Source organism: Balearica regulorum, chromosome 20 (genome assembly GCF_011004875.1).
Source record: "Balearica regulorum gibbericeps isolate bBalReg1 chromosome 20, bBalReg1.pri, whole genome shotgun sequence".
Classification (NCBI taxonomy): domain Eukaryota; kingdom Metazoa; phylum Chordata; class Aves; order Gruiformes; family Gruidae; genus Balearica; species Balearica regulorum.
Genome location: NC_046203.1, coordinates 5,785,504 through 5,794,671, shown reverse-complemented (window position 1 = coordinate 5,794,671; position 9,168 = coordinate 5,785,504).

Here is a 9,168-nt window from a genome sequence, read left to right as displayed (position 1 = left end):
CCGGACAGTCCTCTGCCAGGCCGCTGACCTGGAGTGACAAAAACGTGCCAGGTCCCCCCCCCGGGTGCTCTCCCTGCTGTGAGTTTGGTTGCTGGGGTGTCCCTGCACGGGAGCGGGGCAGCCCGCGGTGTCCCCCAGCTCCTGTCCCATCACTGCCCTGTGCAGGCTCCCCCGTCCCCCCGTCTGTCGGGGAAAGGCTGTTTCGGCTGCCAGGGAAAGAGCCTCTTGCAAGGGCAGAGCGCTCTGTCCATCATTTACCGACACCGCTCGCTGTGCCAGGGCCTCTTCTTTCCACCAGAGGAATCGATAGCTCAGACAATGAGACAAACTACCGGCAAAGAGGTCTTGGGCTGCAGCCAAAAGTGGGTCCCTGGCAGCAGCTCCCGGGGCATCTCTTCTGCTCAGCCCTGTGCAAGACCTTCGCACAAAAATAAACCCCCCAAACTTCTTTAAAAAGCACCCCTTTTGTCCAGAGCATCCCTGAGTCTGGTCGCTCTTTGTGAGGGTCTCAGCAGGACCAGACCAGGGCTGAGCATCTCTTCACCTCTCTCTGCCGAACCCCCTCCTCTACCTTTTGCCCTGCTGGGGTGGCTGGGGCGGGGGGGAAGGTTTCGCTGCAGACGCCCTGATCTGGGGCGGGGGGGAAGGAGTCAAACCCCCTGTGCCGGGGGCAGGTGGAGCACCCTGCGCCCACCCCGTGCCCACCCCATGTCCACATGCTCTCCCTGGCACTGCACGTGTTTGGGACGGGAGGGTCCCACCCCGCAGCAATGCCCTGGGTGGGGAGGGGGGAGCCTGCTGTGCCCCCCCTTCCCCCGGCCCTTCCTGCCCAGCCCTTTCTCAGGCTTTTTATTTTTTTTCCCCTCCAAACACAACAAACCCCCCAAATCCTCCACAACTGAGAAAGCTCTCTTTGTTCCTCTTTTCCCTTTTCTTTCCGTGGCAGAGTATCGATTGAAGCTGATGCGCTGTAATCCGCTGTTTCTGTGAAAAGTTGGCATCCTGGATTCCCTGAAGGGCCGGATCCTGCCCCCACGTGGGTCTCGCTCCTCTGCCGGACTCGGGGCGCAGCAGGGAGGCTGTGTACCCCCATCCCATCCCTGGGGCTAAACGCTTGGTGGGGGGCACAGTGCGAGCAGCTGCCGAGTGGGAAAAGGTGCTGAGTTGGAGCAGAGCCAGATCAGATCCCACTGGGATGGATGTCCAGAGCACCGGGCATCGGAGGGAGCCCTCCTGCCGCCCCGGCGGGGCAGGGGACGGTGGCACAAGGGGACATCGGAGCTGATGAGAGGGGCCGGCTGTGAGCCCGGCTCATCGATTCAGCTTCCCAGCGGCCAAGGAGGGCTGTGGGGAGCTGGGGCTGACCCCCGTCTAAAAAGGGCTTGTTGTGGGGTGCACAGCCACCTCTGCAGGGCAGGACCCCGGCTGGAGACCCCGGCTGAGCCCCGCTCTGCGCCTGCAGCCCCCCATCCCTGCACCCTCCCACCTCGCTCCACCGCGCGGCTGCTCCATCTATACTTAATGATGGCAAATGGGCCGGAGCTCTGGAAAGCGAGGGGGGAGGAAACAGCCAAAAACCCTCCAAAAACACAGGCAAGATTTTAATTTAAAACCTTTTCCTGCATGAAGAGCAGGAGCCTGGACCATCTGGAGAACCATATGCAGGTGAGCAGGAGGTGGCCGTGCCTCCCCCAGCTCCCTTGCCCACAGCAGCCCCCCAAAAGGGCTTTTGGCTGGTAAAAACTAACCCCAGTGGTGGGGGGGGGGGTCACGCACCCCGATCCCAGCCAGCAGCTTGGGGGAGCCCCAGCTTTCCCTCCTGAACTACCAAGACCTCTCTGTTTAATTGTTACGTTTGCAGGAAAAGTGATTATGAATCCCAATGCAAACTGCAATAGCATCCGAGTTTATTGCAAGAGAGTAATTCAGCGGTTTAATTGAAACTGCAGGAGCAGGACAGGAAAGCATCGGTCCAGGGCTGGGAGGAGGAGGAGGAAGGTCAGCCCTGCTCAGCCATACCCACATCCACCCCTATCCCCCGGCAATCAATGAAACCCAAATTAGCAGATTTACTCATCAGAGGACTCCTCCATTGGCTGAGCATCACATCCAGCATCCTAAAGCCCCAAGTCTCCTAGCAACTCCCCGGCGCTGCCTCTGCCCACCCGTTAACCCCTTCCTCGAAGCCCCCCGCACCGCATGCTGCACCCGGTGCTTCGAAGGCATCGCTGCCACGCCGGGCGCGAGCAGGGGTTTCATCCCGCAAATAAATCTGCAGCGATACCTGGAGGATGCTCGTGCTGCTCGGACGGGCGGGCGAGCCAAGCCGGGCTGGTTAGTCAAGACTCGGAGTTTTTTTATTCTAGATGGCACAGAGAAATCCTCAGGTTTATGTGTTGATGGCAGGGGTTTGGTTTCTAAACATTGTGGTATTTTGGAAGGTTTCATCCTCCTGATTTGCAGAGATGCTGGGAAAAGGTCAGGGAAACCCCAAATCGTGGCCAGCCCGCGCAGCTCCCAGCTGGCTCCCAGCCCCTTCCTCCAATTTCACTAGTAACTCAATTATAGCGGTTTTTTGGGAAGCGGATGAAGAGTGCTGAAGTCACTCTCCTAACCTCCCTGCGAAAGAAAATGTCCTTGGAAGTGTAAAATCGCGGCAGGACACGGTGTGATGCCCGGGCCTGGGCTGGAGGGCGTGAAGCTGCTCCACGATCGCTGTTATTTTGGTTCGGATGTCCAATACTTCCTTGTTTTGCCTTTAGAGATCAGAAGGCTGGAAACAAGGGTTGGAAAAAATAGTGGTTTGTTGGTTGAAAAATAACAGTTGATGTGGAAAAAAAAAACAGTCTTTTTTTTTTTTTTTAACTGTCTTAATATTTTTGGGCTGGGAAATATGTCCAAAGATCATGTGCCACTGAAAAGGATAAATCATTTCTCTTACTTTAATGTGCTTTGTTGGGCTTTATCTGAAACACAGTCATAAAATTACCAAATTGAAATTTTAAATAGGGGGGGGAGAAGGGGAGAATATCTGGAGGGTTTGTTGCTGCTTCTATTTTCTTATTGCCAAATAAAATACAATTAAAGCAACATTTTATATGCCAGCCAGCATAGCTAACATTGGTTTTCTAACGGCACTTTTTTTCTGTCAGCCAATGAAAATAAATGATGCAGGATTACCAGCGAGCAGCCAGCCTCCGTGGCTGGAGGGGGATTCAGAGCAGCAGGCATTCGAGTACGTAACAGAGGGATTTTAGTCCCGCTGTAAGTGGAAATCCCCGGGGACGTTACCCGCAGAGTTCTGCCACTGGCCCGGAGCGATGCTTTGCCTTTGCTGCTCTCCCAATGCTTCCAGTTCCCGCCAGTGCTTCCCAGTCTAACCCAGTCCTTGGCACAGCCCCTATCTGGGGGTGGGAAATTAACTCAGGAACCCTCAGCGCTTTTGGGGTGGCCCCGGCCAGACCAGCGTTGGTCCGGTCCCTCGTGGGGCTTGCTCCTCTGCCGGCGGCTGCCGGCGGCTCAGCTGCTGACTGCACCGAAATCCCCGTGGTAATTGGATGAGGGTACTGGTTTTCATGAGGATATTAAATCAGAGCCCCAGCCCCGATCTGGAGTGACACGCTTGGGAATATAAAGACACGGTAGATCACATTATAGGGGGGTTATTTCTCCTGATTGAAAGTCAAAGGTATGACAACAACTTCTTATTTGCCACAGAGTCTGTTGGACTGTCTGTTATTGATGGGAGGGAGAGAAGGAGGGAGGCTGCTGCTGCAGAGGGGCAGCCCCCAGCAGAGGGGCTGAGTACTCGCAGCTCATCACAGCAATGATGAGGCTTTGGAAAAGCCCCCTTAGAGTCCATCGCTGTGATGAGCTGCGAGTACTCAGCATCTCTCAGGAAAGAACCCAGAGAGCGATTGCAACCACGGACTGTTGTGTCACCACCGATGCAAGTGTCCTGGAGTTGCAAAGGTCTCGGGGGCTTTACAGGCAGGAGCTTGGTGCCACCATCCTGAGCTCACTCCTGTGTCCCTATGGGATCGATACAGGGAGTCACTTAGCAAATGAGGGGGCTCCAGCGCCCTCCCAGTTATCAGTTTAACTGGGTCTCTGGTTGTGGTGACCATCTGGTGGCATCTGCTGCTGCTCAGCTGCCACCGACCCTCCTGGTGAAGGGGATGTTGAGGGCACCTCATGGACGGGGTAACCAGGGGGCATGTCCAGGGACCCAGCACAGGGTTAGGGACAGCCATGCCAGGCACATCCCATGGCTCCTGCCATGGTGAGGACAGATGGATGGACGGATGGACGGATGGAGGAAGGAAGGATGGGAGGACTTCTCCTCACCCACAGCAGGGAGGCAGGGGGGACAGACAGACAGATGCACCTCATTAGCCAATGAGTTGGCCTCAGGTGATGCTAACAAGCCCATTAAAGGGGTTTATCAAGGGTGGCTGGGGGCTAGCAGGGAAGGCTGCTGGTTTTATCTGAGATGCTGCTTTTGGGCTGGGAGAGCCTAAGCTCCTGCTCATTAATTAGAAAGGCTTCGAGGAGGTTTGTACTGGTTGGCCTCACTTGTGAGCAGCCATAATATGATGAGTGATTAGGGACTCTGGAGCTTTTTAGTGGGTATCATTAAGCTACTGATGAGTTCAGGCGGGGAGAGGGACTTTTTGGCTGTGCCTGAAACTGGCTGGTCCTGTGCTGACCTGGCTCTTCTTCCTATCATGGTCCCTGACCTCCTGGGCCCTGATGAGATGGGTGAAGCATGTGTCCTGGGGGCAATGATGGCTCAGCTGTCACTCTGTCCTTGGGTTGTGTCAGATCTGGTGTCCTTCAGTTTGTCTGTGAGATGATGAGCTTGTGGTCATGCATGAGTGAAGCTGGGATGTCCCTATTTTTGCTGTCTGCCAGGTATTGAGAAAATTTGGGCACGGTTATCTCTGAAAAGGTGGCTTCCAGACTATTTGTGCATCGGGGAGAGGATGGTGATGCCTGTCCTGGCAATTGCTTTGGGAACGTTTTGCCCCTGGAGAGCTCATTTCCCAGTTATGGGCTTTCCCCACTTCTCAGGGTGCTGATGGTGAAGCCTTCTTGTTCTGGGGACATCCTCTCAAGAGCTGGGGCAAGGCAGGGAGCAAAATCTGCCGGATTTTCTCTGCCCTCCCTCGTCTTCTCCTGTCTGCCTTGGCAAAACTTCATGCAGCTCGGCAGCATCCTGCCCCGTCGTGGTCTAGTTGGCATCGCTAGCGCTGTATTTACAGCAGTGTTAATTAAATACTTTCTGCAATCAGTGCCGCGCATGACCCTGCTCCCCGAGCCGGGGTTGGGCTGTAATGTGCCATCACTGAGCAAGAACATGACTGCCGTCGTCCTGGGGAATTTCTAATAGAGATTTACTCATCCCAGGCCTCCCATCTCTCTGTTTCATGACATTTTGCAAAGTTCAGGTTTACAAAATAAGCCAGCGCACAGAAGAGATGCTCCAGACGTTATTTACGCTGCACGTGCCATTTCCCACTTGATGGAGTCTTCACCTCTTAATGAGCAGAACCGAGGGGGGGGCTGCCAGTTCTCCTCTCCTGGGCTGGTCCCCTCTGCCCAAGGGGCCACTGCTTTTGATGAGGACCTCTCCATCACCCTGCCACAAAGCCCTCAGTGCTGGAAATCTTTGCTCCTCATATGCCTCTGCGTGCCGGGAGAGCAGCAGAGCGCTGTGCCTGTGCCAATTGAGAAGCTCACGGTGTTGTGTGGTTGAATCTGCCTCTAATCCCACCATTCCAGTCCCGGGGTGATGGATGGGGTGGGAGCAGAAGAGAGGGAGCAGGTATGGCTGCTGCCCTGGAGGGGCCAGGCAGGACAGGAAGGTAGGGCTGCTGCAGTTTTGAGAGGGTAATTTGTGATGCTCGGCTGCTCTGCTTTTAAAAATAAGCCTGGGCTACAAGCTGGTGTGGAGCGCGGGAGGCAGCAGGCTGCTGGCAGAATCCTGTTAGTGTGCGACAGCCTCCCAGGGTCCCAGCTATGGGCAGAAAAGCCCCTTTCAGCAAATGACTCGTGGCAGGAGCTGCCTGCTCCGGGAGGACGATGGGGAACGGGCAGGAGGGGTCTGTCCCGGCAGGGTGCAGCCAGCCCTGCAGACTTGCCCCTCCTGTCATGGAGATGCACTGGCACAAAGTGGTACCCGGTGCCTTTCTGACCTGCTCCCGTTTAAGCCGTGCCCAGCTCCTGTGGGCTTTGGCGGTGGGACCAGGGGCAAACTGCCAAGCTAGGTGACTAAACCGCCTTTTCCTCCTCTTCCTCAGGATGGAGCAGGCCAAGGGAGACCTCATCTTACCCAGTGCTACAGCAAGAGCAGCTTATTGCTTCTGGGGAAGGTTCTGCCAGAAACCAAGCGTGTGCGCACCTCACAGTACTGGCTTGGGGTGCAGCTGCAGGGGTATGGACCCAGCTCCCAGCCCCATGGGATGGGGCCACCTTCAGCCTCATGGGTGGTGGCACCCAGTCCCACGCCCAAGCACCCTGTGGAAACCCGGCCGCGCTCCTGGCTTTGAGCTGGGTTGCAGGAGACGGGGACTGAGGGCTCTCACACACCTCGCTCCCGCCCTGTGCCTGCCTTGTCAGGTTTGATCAGAAGGAGGATCAGTCGGCCCTGCGCACTCTCTCTCCAGATTTAATTAACAGGCCTTTCATCTCTACCCTGAAGGAATCTGCTATCTTCTGTCTTCTTAATTAACGTTCATTAAGCAAATCAGAAGAACGTTTTCTCCTCACCGCCTCCATGGCTCTTTAACCCTTGCAGGTCACCAGGTCCATGCCCAGGCAGGAGAAGGCTCCTGGGCTGTGACGGCAGGTTGGGGCATCATCACAGCCTTGGTCACCATGTCTCCACTGCGTTTGGACTAAAGTCCTGGGGCAGTGGGTGAAGTCTCTCCAGGTGCAGAGGACTTCAGCTGAGGTTGAGCCTCGCTGTGCCAGTGGGGCTGGGGGCAAAGCCCAGCTCTGATCACTCTTATGGACACCCTTGTTCAAGCCCACCCATGTCCCTAGAAGACGAGAGGTTTCCCATAACCAGCTTGAGCTCTTCATCCCATCCAGGGGTCAAGCTCACCCATGGCAAGGTGATGCATCTGTGCGTGAAGGTTTCGCTGTGAGAAGCCACTGTCCAAACCTGGTAGGCATTGCAGCTCAGGAAAGATGTGTCCAGTGTCTTGTTCTCAGAGAAAAGGGGATTACTTGGGGCTACTCCTGCCCTTCTCTTGTGGACTGAAGTTAGATGTGATGGTCTTTTTTCCTTGCCCTTGGTGGACACTCATGGGGGGACAGGGTTGAACCAAGACTCTTGGCTGACCTTCTTCCTCCTGTGAGCCACAGCAGGGTGGTTGCCAGTCACCAGGATGTGGGGGGTATGTGCAGAGATGGGGTCTCCATCTCCCCAGTTTGCCCTCAGAGCTGACCCAAGAGAACCTGACTGGAGGGAATTGCTGTTCTCTGCCTGTGCATAGGAGAGGACCTGAGCTTTTCCAGCTGGCCTTCGACCCCAGTCACCGGCAGCAGCTGGTCCCAGAGCAGTGCTGGACCGTGAGCCAGAGCCAGATCATGAGCCCGGTGCACCCATCCCATGCACAGCAAGTGCAGGCCATCTCCTTGGGCAGGCATGGTGGTGTCACCACTGATTCCATCAAGCTCTGTCCCCATGGGCCATCCCCCCATGCCGGGTGGGCCATGCTGGAGGAGGAGGAGGGGTCAGGATACTCATCAGCTTTGCCTGAATCCGCTGTGCATCCCGCAAGCAGCCACTAAGTCCTGGCTGCGTGGCCTCACTGCTCTCTAACAGAGACCCCTCTGCAAGAGGGTCATGTCCTGGGTGTGTGTAACATCCCAAGGAGGAGGTGGCAAATCCGTGACAGCAGAGAGCCTCTCCTGCCCAGAGCTTGTATCCTCAGTAGCAAGGGGAAAGCAAAACACCTGGAAAACCTCATCCCTGCACGATGCAAATCCCCTTAAAAGTGATGGTGGAGATGCGCAAGGCAATTATTGAGCTGAAAACATTTCTCTTTCTCCCCAGAGGTTGACAGTGGGCTTGCCACCGGCTGCCTGCTCCCAGGCAGCTGATGCACATCTCCTCAGTGCTGGGAAATTCGCCCTTCCCAGCGGAGCTGGCTCCGGCTGTCAGAGCCCGGGTCAATATATGGTAATGGGGCTTTGAAACGGTGCTGCTGCGGGAGATGCTGCTGAAGACTCTGATTCACAGCTTCCCTCCGGTGCTTTCTCCCTGCAGTGTGCGCGGGGAAGGAGAATAAAATAAATAAGAGTAGAAGGGAAAGGGAGGAAGGGAGCTTAAATTATAAATGAGGGCTAAGTTTCCAGGGCTCCTGAGGGCAGCTCAGCTGGGAAGGGCGCAGTGTGGGGGGCAGATGCGGTGGCCCCCCGTGCACCCCATTTTTGCAAACACCCATCTGCAGAGCAGGAGTTGGGGTCTGCCCAGGAGCATGGCACTGTGCTGGCCTGCCTGTCTCCCTGCTTGCTGTCACCATCCTGTCCCCATGGGTCAAATCTGGAGGGTGCCACAGTCCCAAGAGGGATCCCCTCTGGCATAGACTGTAATTAGCGTTGCCTGAGAAGCTGCTAATGAGGACTGGGGACTGTCTGGTTTTAATACCCTGTGGAGATGCCTCCACAGGGATGTGCCCTCGCCCTGGTCCAGGGGCCTGGGCTGCCCTGTGGCAGCAGGCAGGGACGGGACTCCCACCCGTGAGTGCTGGTGTGAGGCATTGGGGGTGTGTCAGAGCCACGACCCAGCCAGGGTGGTGTGAGCAGGGGAGCAGTGGGGTCCCCATAAGTCACTGTGGGGGGAGAAGTGGGTGCACGGGTGGTGCTGGGTCTGCCTTTCCTCCACCCCCTCTTCATTTTGACACTGTGAGCAAATTTGTGATCTCCACCAATTTAAGGAAAAATCCCCACGAGCTCATCCCCGGGGCTGAGAAATGGAGGAGCTCAGCTCCATCCCTGCAGTCGATGGCGCAACCTCCCTCCCTTGCTCCCGAAGCAGCAGGGCCGGGGTGCGCCCTCCTGGGGGGGTCTCATGCTGCCCGGCCCCGCGGTCTGGGGACCAGGATGGCCTGGGGGAAGCCCAAACCCTGCAGCCTGGGCTCACACACGAAGCTTTCG